The sequence below is a fragment of the Eleutherodactylus coqui genome, chromosome 4 (genome assembly GCF_035609145.1).
Source record: "Eleutherodactylus coqui strain aEleCoq1 chromosome 4, aEleCoq1.hap1, whole genome shotgun sequence".
Taxonomy (NCBI): domain Eukaryota; kingdom Metazoa; phylum Chordata; class Amphibia; order Anura; family Eleutherodactylidae; genus Eleutherodactylus; species Eleutherodactylus coqui.
In genome coordinates, this window is record NC_089840.1 from 74,867,677 (window position 1) to 74,879,183 (window position 11,507).

The following is an 11,507-nucleotide window of genomic DNA, read 5'->3' on the forward strand; positions in this document are numbered from 1 at the left end:
GGTCATTCTTGCTTCAAACTCATCCACTTTGCCGATCTGACTTCTTGCATTCATTGCCATACAATTCATATGGTTGTTCTTGTTCTTTAAGTTAATTTTGCTATTAATGGTACTATTGGCTGATCTGACAATTATAACTGTACTAACCCCACCCCCTGCTCAACCCCCCATTCCCATTACTTAGATCCAGGTCGCTAGCTACCCTGACTACCCCGATTTCTCTTTTTGTCCCCCCCCCCCCCCAGTCCCAAATTTAAACACTCCTCCAGCCTTCTAGCCATCTTCTCCCCCAGCACAGCTGCACCCTCCCCATTAAGATGCAGACCGTCCCTACGGTAGAGCCTGTAGCCAACAGCAAAGTCAGCCTAGTTCTCCAGAAACCCAAATCCCTCCTTCTTACACCAACTCCGAAGCCACTTGTTTACCTCCCTAAGATCCTGCTGCCTTTCTAGTGTGGCTTTAGGTACAGGTAGTATTTCCGAGAAAACTACCCTGGAGGTCCTTGCCCTGAGCTTGGACCCTAAGTCCCTAAAATCATTATTGAGGGCCCTCCATTGACCTCTAATTTGTTCTTTGGTGCTAACGTGCACCATGACTGCTGGATCCTCACCAGCCCCTCCCAGTAATCTGTCAATCAAGACAACACACCGTTCGATGATCCCGGTCTTTATGGCAGATTGCCCTATCTGACCCCTTATAATTGAGTCCCCCACCACTAGGACTTGTCTAGCCTGCCCTGCGCACCTCGTCCCCATCTCACTGGAGCAGTCATCTCCCTGGCATTCAAAGGGCATGTCATGCTGCTGCGGTGCTGACCCTGTAATGGCATCCCCCTCATCTGCCAACTTTGCAAACTTGTTGGGTTGTGCCAGTTCAGGACTAGCCACCCTGGTTCTCTTCCCTCTACCTGTCACCTAGCTGACTGCCTGCTGCACCTGCTCTTCCGTACTACCATCCTCCCCCACCGAGCAGCAAACTCCTTTCCATGTTGTCAATGGATCTCAGTGTCGCAAGTTGCTCATTTAGATCCAAGAAGTGTTCAAAGGCTGGACAAATATCTGTCTTGGATGATTTAGTGAATCCTGCATTGAGCAGGGGGTTGGACCAGATGACCCTGGAGGTCCCTTCCAACTCTACCATTCTATGATTCTATGTATAAAAATGCTAGTGTGAGAGGCCCCATTGAAATAGATGGATGTTTAGTGGTCTAAGGCCGGCTTCACATAGGCATCAAAATCATGCAAGATTTATGTGTTCCAAGGCACACAAATATGAACTCCATATTTTAAATCTGGTCATACACATGAACGATGATTTCCTTTATTACATTGTGATGCGGGAAACAAATCGCGGCATATTCTATCTTGCTGCATGCTCTCACATCGCAACATCCATTGTTTTCAATGGGTCTGGCAGCAGCATCGCACCATGTGCTAGGTGCACGAGATGCTGACAGCCACGCCGGAGGATCCCTGCATCTCCGAAGTGATGCAAGGCAGTTTTGCCATGAAAGAGGCTCACATTCCTGGGGAATTCATATGGATGGGGAGTGGGATATGGTGGCGGGATTCACAGCCTCATATCACGCTCGCCCGTGTGTAGTTAGCCTTATAGAGAGGCTACAGGCAAGGAAGGGGGAGAAGATACACGTATGCCTTAATATATACGACAAAGTTTCATGTATTCAATCAGTATTTGAATTCTTTGGTAATATTTTCTATTTCTTAATATTGCGTTTGAGCGGCGTATTATTATATATATTATGAGAGACTGACTTTGTGGAGGAAGCCAAAGTAGTCGTCTTTGTGTTACAATTTGAGACGCTATAACAGACATGTTAGAGGGGGTGTTAGTTCGGGAGACTGAAATGAGGGCCCCATCACACAGGTGTATTTGCGCCCGTACCAAGCAGAGAATAGAACCTATTGATTTCAATGGGTTTACTCTCATTTCCTTTTTTACGCACGCAGAAAAAAAACCCGCAGCAAGCTCAATTTTAGTATGCTTTTGCACACCAAGGGTCAGCATAAAAATCTATGGGATGTGCGCAAATACGCAATTCCGTGAAAAAAAGCACATTGGGCTAAATAGCCTTTTAAAGAAAAATATGGTAGAGCCCCGTGTGCAACAATTCTTGCCCATTTGTGCATAAAAAAATACAGTAGGCTGCGCCGATACACATGTAAATCTACCTCGTTTACTGCGCAAAAATGTTGCACTGAGGTGGGCACATACGCTCATGTGGAGGAGCCCTAAAAAAAAGAAAAATAAGGATCAAAATGGTAGAAGATAAGAAAAAAAAAAGTCATAATAAGACCTTGGGACGTTCTAGAGCAGTACCCAAGGGGGCGGGAAAATATAAGAAGTTGCATGAGTAGGGAAGCATATTCGCTCCTTAACTGCAACTAACATGAATGGATGACTAGTTACCCAGCATGCTCAGAGAGAGCATAAAGGGGCCTAAATGACGGACACATCCGTCCTCAGTAGAAAAATTCCTGATAAGGAGCTTCCGACGATGGCACCCGCCGTCCGAGTACTATAAGCCGTAACCCGGCCTGAAAATATAACAGCCTGGCACTGTAACCTTGTACTGCCGCGAGGCAGAGCCAGTGCAAGGATTCCCCTCGGATTGCCGAGATTACCAGCAGCATGCCAGCGCGACTGAAGAATGCTACCTGAGAGAGGTACTCTTGCGTAGTCAGACCTCGCCCACTTGCTGCCGGGGCGTTCCTCGGCACGAGGCACTACCGAGAAAGGTGCCCACCCGATACTGCACTAAAATGGATCCCCATACCAGCGGCAGCCGGGGAATATACGACAGGTCGATAATGACCATCTCTTGATGACAATCCTCGGTACAAAGTCAGCGTCCAAAACAACACTGTGGGGCCATCAGCGTCAAAACCTCAGGGAGTTGCGTGTCTTCCCATATTCGACCTGGTTACCCCTTGATGAAGTCATCCTTGCTGCTGACTATCACCAGAGTGTGGGGGACCTAGGGCCCCAGGACCGAACTCTGGTCCCAGGTCACATAGCTGAAGCGCAACATGGCTCTAATGCTGCGTATCCCTATGGCCCATCCATGAAACCACTAGACACAAGGCGTTGGCAGTACAGCAAGGGCACACCGGTACGGGAATCTCGCTGGACCCTTTCGAGGTAACCTCAGTAGTAGGAAGGGACGGCCCCCAAGAGTTACCAACAGTACAAGTATTGAATGTTTCACAGTCTCGTGGAAGTCTAATACAGGCAGGAGGGTCACACGCAAGAGGGTCACAGCGTGTTCCTGGGTCTGTCCCACTTAACTCTGTTGGACGTGTTAACTTCCTTGTGCGATCCTAGGCGAATGCTCAAGTAACTAAAATAGCGCCTGCTCTGACGTAGCGTTCTCCCTATGGCCCGAGTCTGCCCATCCACAATATAGGGAAACGTGGGATGTTCTGCACCCAAACGAGGCAGCAGGGCACTCCGTCTCAAGCCGGAACATGCCTGTAGGCTATCCACGTCCGAACGTATGTGGCTGATAGAACTAGTCGTCCAGATTCCTGGAAAAAAAAACAAGGTGACTTGCAGTTCCAAGACCGCCTGAAAGGTAGCAGCTCCCAGCAGATCAACATGTCATAGATCTGACCAGAGGGAAGCTCTCCAGATGCATTTATAGCCCCCTTGGCTCGCTGTCAGAGTTGGGACCCGAAATCGCCACCATACATAGACCGGACTGTGCGAAGACGAGACTGAGTGCCAATCACGGTTGTTTGTGGTGAGAACGCACACAGAATGCGGTCATGGACGGCTCCAGCCTACGGCTTCTTCTATCCTCGGAGACTGCAGTAAAGTCACCTGCAGGAACTGCAGGTGGTCATCGCGGGAGAATATCCGATAGGTAAAGGTCCGTTGCTCAAGCTCACCCGCTGGAGAGCGGTAAGGAGGTGCGAGGTGTTTGCAGAGTTCCTATGAATAGTATTCTGTCCATCTGGAAGGTGTGACCTGTCTACGCAAGCCCGGAGAAAAGTCAACAGGACAATTAACAATCTTGTTCGTAGGACGAGACCTATTCTGGGTGGATCCCAAATGTAGTGAGCACACGAGTACGTGGCTCTACTGCGGTAGACTGGGTGCAGGTAACTGCCGGCGGGCAAGGACAGGGTAGCTAGCCGGTAGGCCAGGCTCATCCGGCCCGGCATGAGGAGCGATGCCTGCACGGTATTCCCGTATGGAGGTTACCAAGGTCCCATCGAGGCCGGAGTACAGCTGACCGTCAGCTTGAGTAACCTTGCCTGTAAGCGAGATATTTTCCACTGGGAATAAGTCTCATATTGCAGTGACAACGCATATAGCATGTGGCTCTGGTCCTGAACACGGACACTGCATTATGGCGCCTGCGTGGAAGTGCAGGAAGGAAGCAGAGAGCTACCGCTAGGGAGAAATCAAACCGATCCAGACCAGACACAGGAGAGATGTGTCCGGAGAGTCCCTGTGTAAGAACTCCTTCCGAATAGGAGGTACCCCATGTGTCAGCAGCCTGGAGGAATGCTGACCATCAGTTCGAGCCCCCGTTCGTAAGACGAGATATTCTCCAGCTGAATGTAAATCTCGTACTGTAGCGAGAGCGCACGTAGCATGTGGCTCTGGACGCCCCTGTCCGCGATTCATCCTGGACTCAGACACTGCTGTACGTCTGGCTGCATGGCACTGCAGGAGAGCCGGACAACAGGGATGGCTCACCGGAGCATCCACGAGGAGCGACGAGCACAGTACTCCTCCGGTAAGGAGTGCATCTCAGGTCTCAGGCAGTCCGGAGTAATCCAGACAGGAGTACGCACACTGTTGCCGCAAGACGAGACATTCTCCGACTGGGAGTAATCTCGTATTGTAGTGAGAGCGCATTTTTATGTGGCTCTGGCTGCCTCTGTCCACGTGTCATCCAGGACTGCAGGAAGGGCAACCGGGAAACTACGGTTAGTGAAGGCTCAACACAGTGCTGGGCGGACATGCAGGGACGCTGTCCAACATGGAAAGTACTACTGGACTTGTCAGTAATACGAGATATCCTCTGCTGGAAGTATCCTCGTACTGCAGCGAGAGCGCACATAGTATGTGGCTCTGGCCGGCCCATCCGCGTGTCATCCTGGATGCGGACACTGCAGTAGGCTGGGTGCAATAACAGGGGAGCTAGTAGTCAACCAATGTTCAACCAGACGCGGAACAAACAAGAGGCACCATGAGTCCAGGGCCTCCCTGTATGAGCACCCCTTGTGTATGGAAGGTGCTACAGGACTTAGCGAGCCGGGTAATGCTGACAATGAGTTTGGTCGCTGTTGTCAGTAAGGCAAGATATCCTCTGCTGGACGTATCTCGTACTGCTGCGAGAGCGCACTTGGGCTGTGGCTCTGGCCGGCCTCGTCCGCGTGTCATCCTGGACATGGACACTGCGGTACGCTTGCTGCAGGAAACTGCAGGAGGGGCATAGGGGAGCTACCAGGGCAAGGCTCAACCCGGTCCGGACAGACATGGGGGGCGATCCCAAGACTCCCTGTGTGGGTCTCTTTCTATACGGAGGTACCACAGGAGTCGGCACAGTATAGCTCCGTATGCAGTGGGCTACGCACGCTGGCCAGCGGCGACAACCGCAATTAACGCCCGGCAAAAATATATGCATAGGTCCGGCACCTGCTAGCGGTGACGTACACAGGCCGCGGCAGCGCTGCAGATGAAGACGCCGAACATGCGGTGACCGAAAAACTGCAACTGCACCCATGACACATAGCCTGCGCTGGCGAGATGATGGTCACACCGCATTGACGCCCAGTACGTGCAGCAAGAGTTGCTGCATTTCCCTGCAACTACATGTGGGCGCACAAGGAGAACCCAGTGCAGGGAAGGAGTGAAGGGACACGCGAGCCACGTGACTGCGTGGCGGGAGAACTAACCATTACGACATGTGGCCGCACCGCGGCCATCACATGGCTGTGTCCACCGCTGAGCTACTGCTCAACAAAAAGTGGAAAAGCGCGGCAGCGCGTCCGCACTGAAGGCTGAAGGGGTCCGCGCGGCCGAATTTCCCTGCGCACGCGAGCCGGAGCTGCGAGGAAGCTATACCCGGCCGGCACAACGGGAAGCCACTGGCAGCACATCGGAAGCGCCGGACGGAAGCCGTGGACGCATATTAGGAAGCCGCGGGCGGTACATAGGAAGCGCCGGTGGCCTGCCGTAGGTGGGGCACATACGAAACGCAAAATAGAAGACGCGGGCGGCACACCAGGGCCACGGATGGCGCATCAGTAGCCGCGTGTGGCACCCCAGTCACAGGCGGAGCCGTGGGCGCACATGGGTAGCCGCGTCAGCAAAACACAGTGGAGTGGCAGTTACAAGCAGCAGGCGCAATAGGGTGGCTGAATGCAAGCCGTAGGTGGCACCTGGGGCGTCGCAGGCGACACACACAAACGTGGAACACATAACACAAGCCGCAGGCGGCACAAAACAAAACACAATGACCGCCAAAACACCTGTTGACACCCAGCTACGGTCCGCACCGTGGCAGACTAACAAAATAAAACCACATACTTACCTCTTGACCGAGGTAGGGTGGCTTCCCGGCTCCAGCAGAACTTCTCCCCACCATCGCCTGCCTTTGATGGGGCAGGGGATGCCGGACCATGAGAAAGGGGGGCGCTATGGCTGGCGGGTCACACTCAGTTTGGGGGCCGAGTGTGCCTCCTTGCCTTCTGAGGGACCCGGCCGACAACAGAGGGTTGAGTTCACCTCTGTTCGCCGTCCTTGGGGGGTTAATGGGGAGAGTCCCGCCTCCCTGTTATTCCCTGGTCTTCCGGAGAAAAAATAAAAAATGCAAAAAAAAAATAAAAAAATGATTAGTCTCTGTAGGAGAGATGGTCCTGCCACCTAGACACTAAGCAAAAAACCGAGATAGCATGAAGCTTGCGGGGATGGGGGGGGGGGGGGGGGGCGGGGGTGGTATAGTTGTTGGGAGGAGTGAACGCTTTTAACAGACGAGAAAGCAAATTTGGATTTTGAGCTCTATTGGAGACAGTGAGTGATGGCAGTCTGCACAGTGCAGTGAATATGTTGGTGGCATAGTCAACACATAAAAATATGGCATATATGGAAATTCATTGTTGCATTTTGCACAATTGTACAAATTTAAATTGAAAGACAGGAATCAGGTTTACCTGTTAATTCCTTTTCTGAAGTCATCCTGACAGCATACACATGGAGGATGTCCACTGGACCCCTGTTGGGACAGGAAGCGGAAAAACATACAAAAGGCAACTCCCACCACCGCTCACCAGTGTGTACCAAATAACTACAGTGACCCGGCTTTGCTTAATCACTCATTTTTAATACCCAAACCATAGTACAATACGTTACTTCACGTAGAGAAAAATAACTGAAGGGAGGGAAAAGCCCCTATGCTGTCAGGATGACTTCAAGAAAAGGAATTAACAGGTAAACCTAATTCCTGTCTTCCCCTCGTCATCCTGACAGCATACACATGGAGGAATACCAACAACCAAGGGCTTTAGGGAGGGACCACTGCCTGCAGAACTTTCCGCCCAAAGGCCGTGTCCCGGCTGGCCCCCACGTCCAGACGATAGTGTTTTACAAAGGTATGGGTGCTTGACCATGTGGCGGCTCTGCAGATCTGGTCGGTTGTCGCCTGGGCTCTCTCCGCCCAGGAACAGGCGACCGCCCTAGTAGAATGGGCTCTAACTTCGCCCGGGAGTGGGATCCCTTGGGATCTGTATGCCTCTTCTATGGCCCTCCTGACCCACCGCGCTAGGGAGTCCTTAGTAGCGGCCCCTCCTCTGCGTGGACCCTGAAATTGAATAAACAGGTTATTAGATTTCCTAAAAGTATGTGAGACCTCTAAGTACTTCAGAACTGCTCGTCTCACGTCTAGGTTATGGAACCTCTGTTCCGTAGTGTTACGGGGTTCCTGGCAGAAGGAGGGAAGTACTATTCTTTGCTCTCTGTGAAAGTCCGTGAGGACTTTCGGTTGAAAGAAGGGGTCGGGCCTAAACTCTATCTTGTCCGGGAAGATGGTCATATATGGGGTTTTTATAGAGAGGGCTTGGATTTCCCCGATCCGCCTGGCGGATGTAATGGCCACTAGGAAGGCAACCTTATATGAGAGGGTCTTAACTGAGAGTTCTTCCAGGGGCTCGAAGGGGTGTGCGCAAAGGGCCTGTAAAACAAGATTCAGGTCCCATGGGGGCATGGTTCTTCTTATAAAGGGGTGGAGTCTGACTGCTCCTTTAAGGTATTTTTGACTAGCCTATGGTCGCCTAAAGGAAAGTCAAAGAAGGCTCCCAGGGTGGCCACCTGGACCTTAAGGGTACCAGGTTTTAGGCCCATGTCCAGACCATCCTGAAGGAACTCTAGAATCTTATTAATGTCTGGTTGTTGGAGGTCGTGAATACTGTGCCCCAACCACCTAGAGAAGGCGTCCCACACCCTGGTGTATATGTTCCTGGTGGACTCTTTGAGGCTCTCACATAAGGTGGTGGTCACCCTCCCTGATAGGCCCTGGTTCAGGTATTTTACCCGCACAGCTTCCAGGCCGCTAGTCTGAACTGTCGGGCTTTTGGGCAAATCAGGGGACCCTGTTGTAGGAGGTCGTCTCTCCACGGCAGATGTAGGGGCTCCTGTTTTGATAGAGAGGCCAGGAGCGGGAACCAAGGTCTCTTGGGCCAGAACGGGGCCACCAGGATAACGGAGCCCGGGGACCCCTGGATCTTCTTTAGAACCCGAGGGATCAGGGGGATAGGTGGGAAGGCGTATGTCAGGTCCCATTCCCACGCTTGGGATAGTGCGTCTATTCCCAGGGAGCCCCCGTCTGCCCCCCTGGAAAAGAACCGGGGACACTTGTTGTTCTCCCGAGAGGCAAACAAGTCCACCTTTGGAGTCCCCCATCTTTCCGTAATCAATTGGAATGCCTCTGGATGTAGCGCCCACTCCCCAGGGTCTATCCTCCTGCGGCTGAGGTAGTCTGCCATGGCATTCTCTGGGCCCCTTACGTGGAACACTGAAATGGAAGGCATCCGCTGCTCTATCCACCCGAGCACTTTCGCCGCCAGGTCTTGTAGTCGGGGGTTCCGCGTGGATCCCTGGTGGCGAATGAGGGACACAGTTGTTATGTTATCCGAAAATATTTTAATGGGTCTACCCCCGATCTCTGTCTCGAGGTCACGGATGGCCCTCCAGACCGCGCAAAGCTCCTTGTAATTGGAGGATTGAGTGGCTTCTTTCTGGTTCCAGCCCCCCTGGACATAGTGACAGCCTAAGTGGGCCCCCCAGCCAGTTGCGCTCGCGTCAGTGAAGATGGATACTGGGGATGCCGGGTCCCAACTTGTGGACCTGGCGAGGTTGGAGATAGACGTCCACCACCCCAAGGAGGACCTTACTTTATGAGTAAGGGTGACTTCCTGATCCAGGGAAGCTGGTGACTTGTCCCAGTTGCTCAGGATAAAGTCCTGGAGAGTTCTACCATGTAACTGGGCCCACGGAACTACTCCAATACAGGCTGTCATGAGACCGAGGACCCTCATGCCTCTCCTAAGGGAGACTTGGGAGGCTAACGAAAGTGCCCGGCTTTCGTCTTGGATCGTTTTTTGCTTTTCTAGCGGGAGGGAAGAGCACTGGTGGTGTGAGTCCAGGATAACCCCCAGGAACTTTTTCCTTTGTTCGGGCTGAAGACTGGATTTGTGGAAGTTAATGATCCAACCTAGCGACTCGAACAGGTGGAGGGTGAGGTTGACCCGTTGCTGGAGTTCCGAAGATGATCCTGCTATAAGCAGGAAATCGTCGAGGTATGGGACAATTAGTACTTTGTCCGTCCTTAGTGCTGCTACCATCTCCAATACTAGTTTGGAGAATACCCGAGGTGCGGAGGAAATCCCGAAGGCAGGCATGTGAATTGGTAATGCGAGACTGACCCTTCTATCACCAGGGCGAATCGAAGAAACTGTTGGGAGTCTGAGTGTATGGGAATATGATAATAGGCGTTTTTTAAGTCCACCGTGGCCATGACGCTATCTGGTGTGATTAGGGGGATCGCTGATCTTACTGATTCCATTTTAAATCTTCGGTATGTTATAGATTTATTCAGGTTGATAATTCTGTAGGCCCCGTTAGGCTTCTTAATAAGAAACAAGGGGGAGTAGCACCCTTTGAACCGTTCTTCTGCGGGAACCGGGATAATGGCCCCCAGGGATAGTAGGTCCCGTACCCCCGACTGGAGGGCCCGGGCCGACGTGGGTGACTGGCAGGGGGTAACCACGAACCTCCGGGGAGGGGGGGGGGGGCGGAAAACTCAATTCTATAGCCCTCTGAGACCAGGCGTAGGGCCCAGGGATTGGAGGTTATTTCGCTCCATTTATTGGCGAACTAGCTAAGTCTGCCCCCCACCTGCCGGATCCCGATGGGCGGATTCTCACCCTTTCCGCCTTTGGGGTAAGACCAGCGTCCGGTTTTCCCCTTCCCCCTGTATGTTCTCGGGGAAACAAAGGGAGGAGGGTAGGAGGAGGAAGGCCGCTTGACGGGTCTCTCTGCTGGTAGTCCCTGACTTTTGTCTGAAGCCTTCTCCAGGAGTGTATCCAGGGAAGGTCCGAAGATGCGGTGTCCTTGGAAAGGGCAAGGAGCAAGGCCTGTTCTTTGAGGCATTGTCCCCTGTCCAGGCTTTTACCCAGACGGCCCTCCTGGCTGTGTTCGAAAGTGCCGCCGAACGGGCCCCGAACCTTACTGACTCCATCGAGGCGTCCGCCAGGAAGCCGGTGGCCTGTTGGAGGAGGGGAAGGCAGTTGGAGATATCTTCCCTCGAACCCCTTTGCGAGACCAGTGCCTGGAGTTGGTCTAACCAGACCGTCATGGATCTCGCTACCGACGTGGCCGTAATGTTGGTTTTCATGGTGAGGGCCGCCGACTCCCAGGCCCTCTTCATTGCCGAATCCACTCGTGAATCCAGTGGGTCCCGCAATTGGGAGATGTCCTCAAAGGGGAGGGCAGCCTTCTTTGAGACCCTGGCGACCGCCAAATCCACTTTCGGGACGGTGTCTAGGAACTCAATGTCTTCCGGGGTGAAGACCATACGATCTTTAAACTCCTTAGACAGGAAAAACTTATGTTCTGCCTGTTTCCACTTGGTCAAGATAAGCTGTTTTAGGATATCATTGACCGGGAATGATGGTTTGGGCTGCGGTATGAGTCCCCGGAACAGGGTATCCTGGAAGGATGGCTGCTGCGGCGTCTGTTCCTGCACCTGCATGGTGTGACGGACCGCTGTTAGTAGCTGCCCCAGATCCGCCGATGCGAAGAAGTACTTCCTCGTGTCTTCCATGGGCGGTATGGATTCTGAGGGGGAATCTTCTAAGAACCCTTCCTCAGAGTCTGATTCTTCTATCCGTGACCGCCTTACCCTTTTCGTGGGGGGCGGAACGGAAAGAGACGAGAGAGAGGCCTCGATCTCCTCGCGGATCATAGCTCGGATG